The sequence below is a fragment of the Bidens hawaiensis genome, unplaced genomic scaffold (assembly GCF_021521415.1).
Source record: "Bidens hawaiensis isolate Kalapana, Puna unplaced genomic scaffold, B.hawaiensis_p1.1 tig00091451_1, whole genome shotgun sequence".
Classification (NCBI taxonomy): domain Eukaryota; kingdom Viridiplantae; phylum Streptophyta; class Magnoliopsida; order Asterales; family Asteraceae; genus Bidens; species Bidens hawaiensis.
This window is the reverse complement of record NW_027504436.1, coordinates 1-13,515: the sequence shown is the minus strand read 5'-3', so window position 1 is coordinate 13,515 and position 13,515 is coordinate 1. Positions and strand designations below refer to the sequence as shown.

At 28.7% G+C, this 13,515-nt stretch overlaps 1 long non-coding RNA gene across 1 annotated transcript; it reads left to right on the top strand.

Moving 5' to 3' along the window:
* Positions 1-12,278: 12,278 nt before the first annotated feature.
* LOC143607964 (uncharacterized) lies at positions 12,279-13,332 on the top strand. The gene is made up of 3 exons (XR_013149102.1): positions 12,279-12,326; positions 13,032-13,074; positions 13,162-13,332. It is a non-coding gene; the product is annotated as an uncharacterized LOC143607964 (long non-coding RNA).
* Positions 13,333-13,515: the final 183 nt, after the last annotated feature.

The window sequence follows — 13,515 nt, the reverse complement described above, 5'->3', positions numbered from 1 at the left end:
CTGGGCCAAGTTGTTCGTTTACGCGTTCAGAAAACAGTTATGGGAAAATAAGCTTGGGTAAATGTATTGGTTAATAAAATGATTAAGTTATAAAGAAAGATCACATACTGGGGTCCCGGATTAGCCACGTGGCCCGTTTCCGTTTATACAGTTTGATTTAAGAAGAAACGCGCACAATCCACCCGGATTGTCCAGGTTTCTCATAGAAAAGTTCATTTTCACTTAACTAGTCCAAAAATATGATTTTTGATCACTCTTGGTGTTTTGATATTCCCGCAGATTCACTAGTCGCGAACTTGCCGGTTTTTATAAAAACTGAATTTGTTTAATATTCAGATTAGCATAATTAATTAACCGTTAATCATTAAATTATGAAAATTTAACCACTTATCAATTAAATATGTAGATTTTTATAAAAATATTTCTGGAATTTATTTAGTGATTTATTAATTTATAAAAATTCATTTTATCAGCTATATTTCGCCTGAAAATCGTCCGTTTACCCCAAACAATTTCCAAAAAATCCACAAAAATTCCTGAATGCTCAATTCATGTCCCAAAACAACCTGTATCAATTCCAGAATGTAAAAAGCTCGTGCGATATTCTTTTCGACCCAAATTCGGCTGTAAAAATTCACACGAATGCAAATAAACAAAACACCTTTAAACTTCTTCAAATGATCCCAAAATTCATATGTGACCAAAATACATCAAATCTGAGTTCCCAGAAAAATTTCATAATTTGTTTAAGTAATTTAGCTATTTTTCCCAAATAAACGTCCCAATTCGGTAATAAATTCGCCAAATATTCTCGGATGGTCGAAAAATTATCAAATTTAAACAGGAACTCACTGACATGATCCCTGATGTCTCTGCAAAATTTCAAGTCCTAACAATATGCAAATCACAACCTTAACCTAAATAGCCCGTAAGCGAGTGTTTCGGCATTACTTTAGCGGGTTTGGCTCGTTCCGACCCTTTTAATCAAGTTTTCAGGTTCTTGTGCTTCTAAGCATGCTAGGTACAAGTCCTATATCACAAACCAAGCAATATTTCATCAACATAATAGCCCTTAACTTAGGGTTTCGGCTAGTGTACAAAAACGAACTTTTGAACCGTTAAAACGTCGTTTCAACCCTTTAATCCGTGTTTATGGCCAAAAAAAACTATCAAAACAGGTTCCTTGCCATGTGTATGATCAAAACATATTTATGGACCATTTTTAGGATTTTTACACGGTTAGGAATGATTTTTAGTAACCAAGACATGTTTTTATGGTATTAAACAAGTAAAAAAGCTACTTATTTAAGCTCTTACCTTAGGGTTTCTTGAGTTTTTTTGGCTGGAACAGAGTTTATGTCCAGAGTTTTCAAGAAAATGAGGCCAAAATATCTTGTATCTAGTTTAAATATGAAAGAACCAAAAAGGGGGGGGGGGTTTGCTGTTGCGATCGGAGGTCCATGGGCCCACTTTGGGCCCATTTTGGCCCAAGTTTCTGATTTCTCAAGCCCAAACACGAAAATCCCGGTCCAAATTTAGTTCGGGTTCGGTTTTTTACGCGAGAAACTTATCGGGTGCGTTAAACAACGCGAAAACAAGTGTTTTTCGGCTAGTTTTGTGTAAAATTATAAAAACATACTATATGTTTGTAAAAATCAAAAATATTTTCACGGATCGCTTAAAACATTTCAAATAAGTGTTTGGTAAGTCTTTTTCGGCTTAACGGATGATACAATGCTTGGTTTGTAACTATCTTTCTCGTTTAAATCTATAGCAGGTGGTTAAACGAGCATGTTTTCGTTTAACTTGTTTGCTATCAAACTAAGACCATATTTCTAATATTTTTGCTTGTATAGATCATATATCACTTATAAATGGCCCCCCCGAGATATCTGGGTCATAACCCGACCCGTTCGGTTAATCGTTCGTTTGTTACGCAAAAGACGTTTATTTGCTTAATCGGTAAATACGTACTGAGGTGTACCTTGTTTTGGCTCAAATGTCACATATATATATGCATATATTAATGATTTGTATTGTTATTATTATCATTATTATTAATATTTATGTTTTGCTTTAATATTTACTTATAAGCATTTATATAAAAATATTATAAATAATCAATATTAATTAACCATAAACTTATGTATAATATGTTTGAAAAATGCTATACACAAGCATATTTATTTATTAGCAGAATAAATTATTTAAAACTACATTCTAGCTCGGTTTATTATTATTATTAGATAAATAGAATAACTGAACATTATATAATATTTATCTATATGTATATTGATGAGGAAATATTGTGTATAATATCTATCTATATATGTATTTATATTTATAAATAATCATTATAAATAAGTAAACTTTATCAATTATTTATAAGTAAATAAGCATTATATAATATCTATCTATATGTACATATTTACTAAATATTAGTTATTAGTTAGGAAATTAATTTTTGAAACTCTAAGATAGTTCGGCTTATTACTAGAAAAGGTAAAACATTGTTCATTTAATGACATATATTTGAATTAATAACTACAATGTGATTTAAAAACGTTTTAAAAATATAAAAGCTAAAAACCGGGCTGGGAGACTCGAACCCGTGCCCCAGGCTGGTTCGCAACTTATGCAGCATGCGCTGGCCATAAGGCCAGCTCATAAACTTGATTTACATATGGATATGATAATTTAAATACGACATATCCCAGTTCTTAAGTTCCCAATACAAACTCTAGAGTTCAATCGGCTATATTTTTTGATGTTTGTTAAAATTAAGTTGGGGTTTTTGTTAGGTGATGATAGACGAACTATAATCATGTATCAATTACCTTCAATGATGACGGGTGGAAGGTTATGGCAAGCTAGGATTTGCAGCTCGTTCCTGGTATTAAAAAGGATACAGACGGCTTTCCTTGCTGCAGTTAGGTTAGGGTTTTGGTTCGTGATGTTAACATGAATGTGTGTGCAGATTTAATTGAGCTTTCGTTGAGTATATATAGCGTTTTAGAGCCTAGGTTAGCCATTGCTTGCATAACACAAATTCGCTGTCAAATTAAGATCGTTTCCTTTAATATAACTGTCAGTGGAATCGTATTTTGGTGGAGAAAACATTTAGTTAAACCAATTTCGTGATTCATGGCGAAAAAGACGAGTTACCATGTGTGGGAAGAGGGTGTCGGCCGCGAGTCTTGGGAGGGAAGGAGGAAAAAGAAAGGGTTTTTAAATAATATTGGAGTTTAGTCCCTGGTCAATATTGGTGGATGCCCAATGGGTTAGAAGTTAGTTAGAGGGGTATTTTTGCATATTTTATATAGTTGTTATCAAATGAATAATTAAATAAATAAAGAAATGAAAAAAAATAGGTCGGATTTTAAGGTGCGAATTTTTACAAATATTACAACAGATATACTAGCTCTTCGACGTCACCACCGGTAACGGTTGCAAGCCTCCAACAATGTACACCACCATCTATTATCACTTTCCTCTCACCACTACCCCCAATTTCTAATGAACCCACCTCGTCCGCACATATTAACTTTTCCGGTGCGCAATTAGGGTTCCGCCGCTACAACGACGACGGCTTGTTATCTGGCTAATAAGGAGTGGTGACGATTCCGGGTCAGGATGAGCCGTGGAGTGGGGATTTGGTCTCCAAGGGCTGTTTTGAGGAGATCGAATTAGGAATTGTAGACATGGTTGGTTAAAGAAGATTGGAAGACTCACACCATAGGATTCCCATGTATGCAAACAAAATATTTGGTTTTAACATGATATTAATTATGAGTTGAACTTTCAGTTGTGCTTTTGTTCAATATAGTGTGTTATTGTTCTTGATCCGGTACCATTGGTGACGGCAGGTTCCGATGTATTATCTGTTTTTCGACCGCCATCTGACGTTGTCGGGTTCCGATCGGGTACCGTTGGTGATGGCGAGGTGATGGCGATCTTGTGGTTTAGTGGAGTGGATTAGTGTGTGGATTGCGGTGATAAATTGGTATGTGAAGTTGGTGAAAATGTAGGTTGCACGCCAACTGTTTGATGAAATGCCGAAGAGGAATAACGTGTCAAGGAGTGGATTAGTGTGTTTTTGTTAATAAAAGTGTGTGTGTAGGTTGCACGCCAATTGTTTGATGAAATGCTGAATATAAATAACGTGTCGTGGAGTGGATTAGTGTGTTTTTGTTAATAAAAGTGTGTTTTTGTTCTTGATGTTCTTGGCATTCTTGGTGTTATGCTTTAAATTTTGATTAAAATCTGGTGTTTCTTATGTTTTGATTATTTCTTATTAAAACACACTGTTATATATCCTGTTATGTTCTTGATGGTGTGTTTTAAATTTGGACTAAAAAATGATAATTATAGATTGGTAATATTTCCATATAAAATAGAACACACTTTGACCATAATACCCCTAGAGTGTTATAAAGCTGATATTAAAATAAAACACGCCGCCTAAAAAACACACTTTCCATCTAGACCATCAGATCACTAAATCTAACGCACCAGATTATTTCTTACACTTTTTAGACACACTTCACTTCTTATTATAACTCCACCCTATATATATATATATACACACTAGATGGGTGTCCGTGCGATGCAGCGGGAAACACATACCTTGGTAATCATGTAGCAAGTTTATGGATGTTCGTTGTTTGATTTAAAACCGTAAAACCGTTCAAGCTGGTCAATGGCTTGATTTCACGGTTGATTTTTTTCATTAACTTTTGGCCGGTCGTTTTCTGTTTTCGACGAAAACCCGTTGCTAACGGTTATGCCCACGGTTTAAGTTTGGCCTTTATACTTTTTGTGAAGGCGCTACAAATTCGTACAACATTAATTTGAGTTGATTTTATTGCTTTGTTTTCGTAATGTGACTTGTATGAATGGAGGACTGATTTTGTACTTTCAGAATTTATAAACTAAAACAGAATATGGTTGTACTTAAATGAATATTTATGTGTTTAAATAATTTATTGATTTATAGTTACATCTTTGAATTGTACATTAATGCTTTAGTGACTTGTACATTATAAACCGAACCTCGGTATTGAATAAATTTTATATGGAAACGTCGACAAAAAAAAAGTATGATGCATCGTTAAGCTCTGTTTTTCCTTAAACGTAATATATTTAGAGATATAGAAGAAAAATAAGAAAATATATAAACCTGGCAAATACATGAGTAAAGATGAGGGGAAAAAGTTGTAACAATCTCTTAAATTTACATAAGGATAGTAAAGTTTAAGTGCCAATTTTGTAACTATTTTCTAACAAACTGAATTTACGTAAAACATATTTTGTAGTGGACAACTTTGCCCCTATTCTACATGCTTCATAGGGTGTACATAATGTTTTGAATATTGTAAATTACTTAAAAACCTAGTGTCTTAATTTTCCCAAGAGTGCTACATTATATATAGTATAGACGGATGGTCGTGCGATACGGCGGAGAACGAAAATTATAGTAATCATGTAAAAATTACGGATGTTCAAGGTTCGTTTAAAACCTTAAAAACGTTTAAACCAATCATCACTTTTGGTCAGTTGGTTTCAAAATGTTCAAACCATAACAAACGGTTTGGTTTATGCTTTATACTAAAGATTGGCCATATAAAACCGGGCCGGTCAGTAAACTTATTATTGAAGCTCAATGTGTGAAACAAAACCATTAATAACGATTCAGTTTGAATTTTCAACGATTTAGTTCAGTTTTCAATGAAAAAATATGAACCAACGGTTTGACTTATTGCGTAACTTAAAAGTTGTTAAAACCGAATTGTGAACACCCATATGTAACATCCTAATTTTAATTGGAATAAACTATAGCAATACCATACCCAAATTAAAGACAATAAAATGCTCATTTTTATGGTGTAATTTTCTTCAAAAAATATTAACATATGTAAAAGTTACAGCCGCTAGAAAATCATTGGTGGGAAGTTGGTTAACAATTAAATTTAAAAGAAATATATTAGTAAAGATGAAGGTCCAAAGTTGTAACTATTTCTTAAATTTACAAAAGTTGAGTAAAGTTGAGGGGGTAATGTTGTAACTATTTATAGAAATATTTTTTAATGGACAAGTTTGCCCTTATCTAATATGCTATATAATGTGTGCATTAATTACGCATTATAAGTTGTAAATTACTTAAAAAAGAGGTTTCTTAATTTGCCGATGATTTATGTATTCTATATAGTATAGATATATAGGGAAATGATAAGGAAATGATTTCTTATTAGAGGGGAAACTAGAGAACTAATAAAGAAATATTTTTAATTTAATGAAAAAAATATTTTAATTTTTTTTCATTCATCCTTCTTATATGTTGTTATTCTTCACCATTAAAAAAACTCGTTGTAGTGCACATATGTAATACATCGACTCATTTTCAAAGCATATGTGCAATACTGTATATTTTAATATGTGCAATAGTGTTGAATAACATATATGCAATTATTTCTATTGTATATATGCAATAGTGTTATATTATATACAAAAATAAAAAAAAAATCGATATAGTGCATGTGTGCATTAGTGTTGTATTACTTATATGCGATGGTGTGTATTATATACAATTATTAGTGTTGTATTTACATATATTTAATAGTATGTATTGTATAATGCAATTATGTTGTATTATATGCAATAAAACATTAATGTATATATGCAATACACATTAGTGCATGATGCACTACATCGACGATTTTATTTTAAGAACAACATCATTTTATTAGAATACGAAAAGAAAAAAAAACTTCAAAGAATTAAAAAAAAAGTTAAAAATATTTTTTTATTAATTATTTAGTTCTCTCTTTAGAGAATGTCTCTTTGGATCTCACCGTTATATATATATATATATATATATATATATATATATATATATATATTAAATTTCAAGATATTTAGATATTTATTGGTTAAACCAAATTTTTATTATTTAACTTGTATAACCAAATTTTAAAATGATAAAAAAATATGATTTTTAAATGGAAAACGTCAAACATTTATTCCATGTATATTACTAATATGATATTATTTATTTTTTATTCATTTTAGTACTTTTACAAATTATTTTTTAAATCAAAGAGATTTTTAAAAAAGAATTAAATTTAAAAACTCTATAAAAAACTCTCTTATATTTGTGTAATTTATGTTGTAATTTTTGTACTATTCGGAGTAATTTGTGTAATTTATTTAGTCTGTTTATGTAATTTATGTTGTAACTTGTGTATTTTTAGTAATTTGTGTACTATTAGAAGTAATTTGTGAAATTTCAACTTTTGTAATTTGGATAATTTATGTAATTTGTGTAGGTTTATGAAATTTGGTAATTTATGTAATTTGTCTAGTGTATATAATTTATGTAATTTGGATAATTTATATAATTTGTTTAGGTTTATGTAATTTAGGTAATTATTGTAATTTGTGAAGTTTCTACAATTATCATTTGGTTAATGTATGTAATTTTGGGTAATTTTTGTGGTAATTTGGTAATATATGTAATATTGAGTGATTTTAGTAATATGTTTAATTTTGGCTAAAATATAAAGATTTAATTATGAGAGAGAACATGCCCCATGCATTTGGTTGCGCGGGGGAGTATGCTCTCATGATGGTTGAGTAATCGACCTTGGACATGGCCCCGAAATAATATATTTACACGTGAGATCATCTGTCATTTAAAAAAAATATATATATATATATATATATATATATATATATATATATATATATATATATATATGATCAGGATCATGTGAGAACTTTTTAGAAATTGAGAACTATAAGAACCATTTTGGACTACAAAAAACCCAAAAATAAAAAAATTATAAAATAAAAAAAACACACAAAAATAAAAAAGGTAAAAAAAACCAAAGTTCTAATTTATCATCCCGGTTTCTAAAAAAAAAGTGTAAAAAAAATTTCTCGGTTTTGCTAAATTATACATATATGTATAGTATGTACATATGTGTACACACATGTTTTTTCCTATACACATATGTATAATTTAAGATAAATGATAATGTACATATGTGTACATTACTTAACTAGAGATTAAATAAAAGTATAAATATGTGTATATGTATAATACAAATTAAAAAGAAAAACAATTTCGGTTTTTTTAATGAAACTGGAATGAAATATAAGAATTTTGTTTTTTAATTTTTAAAAATTTTTGTTTTTTTTTGTTTTATAATTTTTTAAATATTTTTTAGATGTTTTTTTTAGTGGTCCAAAATGGTTATCAAAATTCTCAATTTGCCAATGATTCTCCTAGAATCGTTACCCTATATATATATATATATATAAAATATAATATATTATATTATATATATATTATATAATATATTATATTATATATATATAATATAATATAATATATTATATATATATATATATATATATATATATAATCTATAATATATATAAACGAAAACCATAAAATCCTATGTGTCGTGATGTGGTCGCTCCCCCCTTTTATGGAAGCTACCAGATTGCTTGATTTTTAAATGGAGGTCTCTCATTGATTTAACCAAAATTCATGGGTATGAGTATTACCAAACCAGATGGCTCTTAAACGGGTTATAACATCTTATTAAATTAAAAATTAATCTTATCAATTATTTGATATGAAAATCTTATAAAATAGGGATATACTAAAATTTAATATCCAATTTAAAAAGAAAAAAAATATTATTTATAATTAATAAACAATTTTATAGTAAAAAACATAAGCGGGTCATGGGTCACCAAATCCAGATAGTTTTTAAATGGGCTATAACATATCATTTATTTATGAAACCCTTTCATCATCAAACCCTAAGTATATTATTAACTTTTTCTTATAATAAAGAAAATTAAAATTCAGAAAATAAATATTAAAAAACGAAAAATGTAAAACAATCATTCTCTCATGCCATCAGATTGTTTTATTTGTAAATGAATGATTCTCACGCATTTGACCGAATTCATGGGTAAAGGTCTCACCAAACTCAGATAGCTCTTAAATTGTTATAACATCTCTTTATATTAAAAAACAATCTCATCAAATATTTGATATGAAAATCCTATAAAATAGGAATATACTAAAAATTAATATCCTATTGTATTTAAAAAAAATTAAGAAAAAATTTTATAATAAAGAAAATAAACGGGTAATGGGTATCACCAAACCCAGATAGCTTTTAAACCGGATTATAACATATTATATATTTGTGAAACCATTTCATCATCAAACCTCAAGTATATTAATTATTAACTTTCTTACAATAAATAAAATTAAAATCCAAATATACATATATAAATATTTAAAATGAATAATGTATAACAGCCCCCGTAATAAGGGGGATAAAATCTAGTATATATATATATACATAAACGAAAACCCAAAAATCCTATGTGTCGCGATATGGTCGCTCTTCCCTTTTATGGAAGCCATCAGATTTCTTTATTTTTAAATGAAGGCCTTTATATATATAATATATATATATATATATATATATATACATACATATATAAACGAAAACCAAAAAATCCTATGTGTCGCGATATGGTCACTCTCCACCCTTTTGTGGAAGCCACCAGGTATCTTTATTTTTAAATGGATGCCTCTCATTAATTTAACCCAAATTCATGGGTATGGGTCTTACCAAAACCAGATAGCTCTTAAACGGTTATAACATCTCATTAAATTAAAAATTAATCTTACCAATTATTTGATATGAAAATCCTACAAAATAGGAATATACTAAAATTTAATATCTAATTTAGAAAGAAAAGGATATTATTTATAATTAATAAACAATTTTATAATAAAAAACATAAGCGGGTCATGGGTCATCAAATCCAGTTAGCTTTTAAACGGGTTATAACATATCATTTATTTATGAAACCCTTTAATTATCAAACCCTAATTATATTATTAACTTTCTTACAATAAAGAAAATTAAAATTCAAAAATAAACATTAAAAAACGAAAAATGTAAAACAACTATTCTCTCAAACCATTAGATTACTTTATTTGTAAATGAAGGCTTCTTACGCATTTGACCCGAATTCACGGGTAAAGGTCTCACAAAACTCAGATAGCTCTTAAACGGGTTATAACATCATATTATATTAAAAAAATAATCTAATCAAATATTTGATATGTAAATCCTATAAAATATGAGTAACTAAAAATTAATATCTTATTTTATTTTAAAAAAAGATATTATTTATAATTAAGAAACAATTTTATAATAAAGAAAATAAACGGGTAATGGGTAATTGGGTATCACCACCACCCAGATAGCTTTTAAACTGGATTATTAAATATCATTTATTTGTGAAACCATTTCATCATCAAACTCAAGTAACTTTTTACAATAAATACAATTAAAATCCAAATATACATATATAAATATTAAAAACAAATAATGTAAAACAACCCCCGTAATACGCGGGATAAAAATCTAGTATATATACATATGATACGGAAAAAAAGTTGGGGTAATAACGAAGAGATGATTTATAGATTTAATTAAGAGGGAGACAATATGATATGCAAAAGACTTTATTATCGATTTATTATTGGGAATATCTCATAAAATAATAATCAAGTTTCAAAATTGTTTTAATTAGGTCAATTATGCTATTTTTTTCTCAAATCGGGTCACCAAATTTTGAAATCGAGTCTTACCGATTTTATTATGCGTTAAGAAAGAAATGAAGGATAAGATGTGAGGTTCGAAATCTGCAATATATATAGTTAAATTGAAAAAAAATTAAAAATACATTAATTATATAAAATTTAAAACAAAAAATATAATTTATGTCACTACTAACGTCAACATAAGAAAAAGATAAAAAGATTTATATATGAAACAAAATAGAAAAAGGGCTGAAACAACATGTTAAAACCTCTAATTTAATAAAAATATAAAAGTTGAGTGAACTAATGAAATAATTATGAAACATGGTTACTATTATATGAAATTGTTCATTTATTATTTTAATAAATGTATGTTATGATTAAGTATGGACTATAAATTATTTAAATGGTTCTTAAAAGAAATTGTTTAAATGGTTTTTAAACTTAGTTACTATTATATGAAATTATTCATTATTATTTAAGTTTTAAAACTTAAATGGTTCTTAAAAAAATCAGCCGTGTATACATATATACAACACTCACACACACACATATATTATATATATATACACACACACGCACATATATATTCACACACAAGGACGAAACATAGAAAAGACCAAGGGAGTCCCAACCCCTCCATCCCCGGGTCATTTTTTTATGCTCAGTCGTGTACATTTATTTATTATTATTGTTGATATTACTATTATTTCTGTTATTAATAGTATTGCAATATTTTTATTGTAAGTATTAATATTAAGATTAATATTATTACTAGTATATGGTACCACACAATACGAACGGGTATGAAGAAAGGAAAGGGAATAGCCTTAGTACTTGTCAACTTGTCAAATGTTTGAAAACCAAAAGGCATATATCCAGCTTATACCAGCATGGTCATACAAGTATTCCAATCCACGTAAAAGCAAGTGATCAAACTCATGATATGTGGCTTCCAACCTAACCATAATAATTAGTTTTAATACTTTTTAATATACATCTTTAATATATAGCTAAAGTTTTTCTATACATTTAAATATTTTACTTTAAACAGGCGTTCTTTATATTGCGCTCTTCAATAATACAATTACCAAACAACTAGCTTATTTGAATTATTACGTAAAGTTAAGGTCGTAATTAATTTTACTAACTTTTTTATTCATTGACTAGAGTTAAATTGGACTTGAAATTCATATTTAACTTTTGTTTGATGGATATTTTAAAAACTGTAACCTTTAAGATTTTACTAAAAAATACTCTAAGAAGGAGACTTCCTCTACCACACACCCTTTGTGAACAATTTGTGCATACTTTTCTAGAATTTTTTATGAATAAATTATAAAAGTATACTTTATAAATTTTTACATGTATTTGCTACTTTTTAAAGACATAAACTATGAAATAAGTTTTGTAGGATAATTATGTCAAGGGCCTACCTAATATGAGTCAACTTTAATGTCTCTTACTGCTTACTAGAACCCTATTGTTTATTAAATTAATAATATCTAAATTTGTGATTGGCTATATATCTTTCTTTGTCTATAAATAGGAAGGTTGTCTTCGCACAACAAAGTAAACACAAAGCAGCGAAGTCTACCTACTTTGTAAGCTATGGCATCTCCAAGCCTTTTGTCTTCTTTTTCTTCTTTCTATGCTGCTTCTTGCTCAAGCACATGAAATGGTATTCTTACCCTCTTTTTAGTCTGGAAAAAAAAACGGAAACTATTGGTTAAAATACACGATCTTATTGATTTAGTTGCAAGCAGATGATTATAAAAATCGTATAAACACTTATGCACATTGCTTAAACAGTTATACATAAGTTTATTACTTGAACACACATAATAATCTCTTTATATGTTTTAACACCATGTAGAAATACTTGTTTGGTTTTCTATTTGTACTTGGTTCTTTATTGAACGTGAATTTATATATATATATAATATAACACATGAGAGTGTGTGCATACATATTTTTGAGCATGTTGTGTGCGTACATACATGTGGTGATGAGTTCAAATGAGAACTACTAAATTATATATTTAATTAGAAGTCACCATGAAACAGTTTATTCACTTGTAAATGTATAAATTCATTCATACATTAAAGTTCAAATATAGAGTATTCAACTAAAACAATTTAACTAGTGAAAGCAAATGGTTTCTACAGATTTTTAAATATTTAGGGATTCCATAAAATACTGAGAAACCTATATGCGCATGAATGCCCTATACAATGTGCTAAAGACCAAACGACCTATACAGAACAAAACAACATAAAATAATACACTAACAAATACCCATTATATATATATATATACCCATTATATATATATATAAGTGTGTGTGTGTGTGTGTGTCCTTATACTTGGATAATTTGTGTCACAGGTGAATGAACTTGATGGGAAGAGTAAAGGTGCTTCCAAAATAGGTACATGAAATAATTTTTGATGTTTTTCTTTATGACATATATATAATAAGGTTTTATAACTAAATGCATTTATAAAATTGGATTCAGATTGTGGTTCAGCATGTAAGGCCAGGTGTAGGCTGTCATCGCGGCCAAACTTGAGCCATAGGGCATGTGGGACATGTTGTGCCCGTTGCAGTGCGTGCCTCCAGGGACTTCAGGCAACCAAAAGGTTTGTCCTTGTTACTACAACATGGACTACCCATGGTGGAAAACGAAAGTGCCTTGAAGCTTCTATACTTGTACTTGTGTCTTTGAAGTGAAGCCTTCATTACATATTTGATATGTATATGTATTGTATTGTATATTTTTGTTCTTGGACTCTTGTCTAGAGATCGATTCTTCTTTATTACTGCGTATGAGTGTGTAATAAGCTCAACTTCAGTGTAATTGGGTTGAATA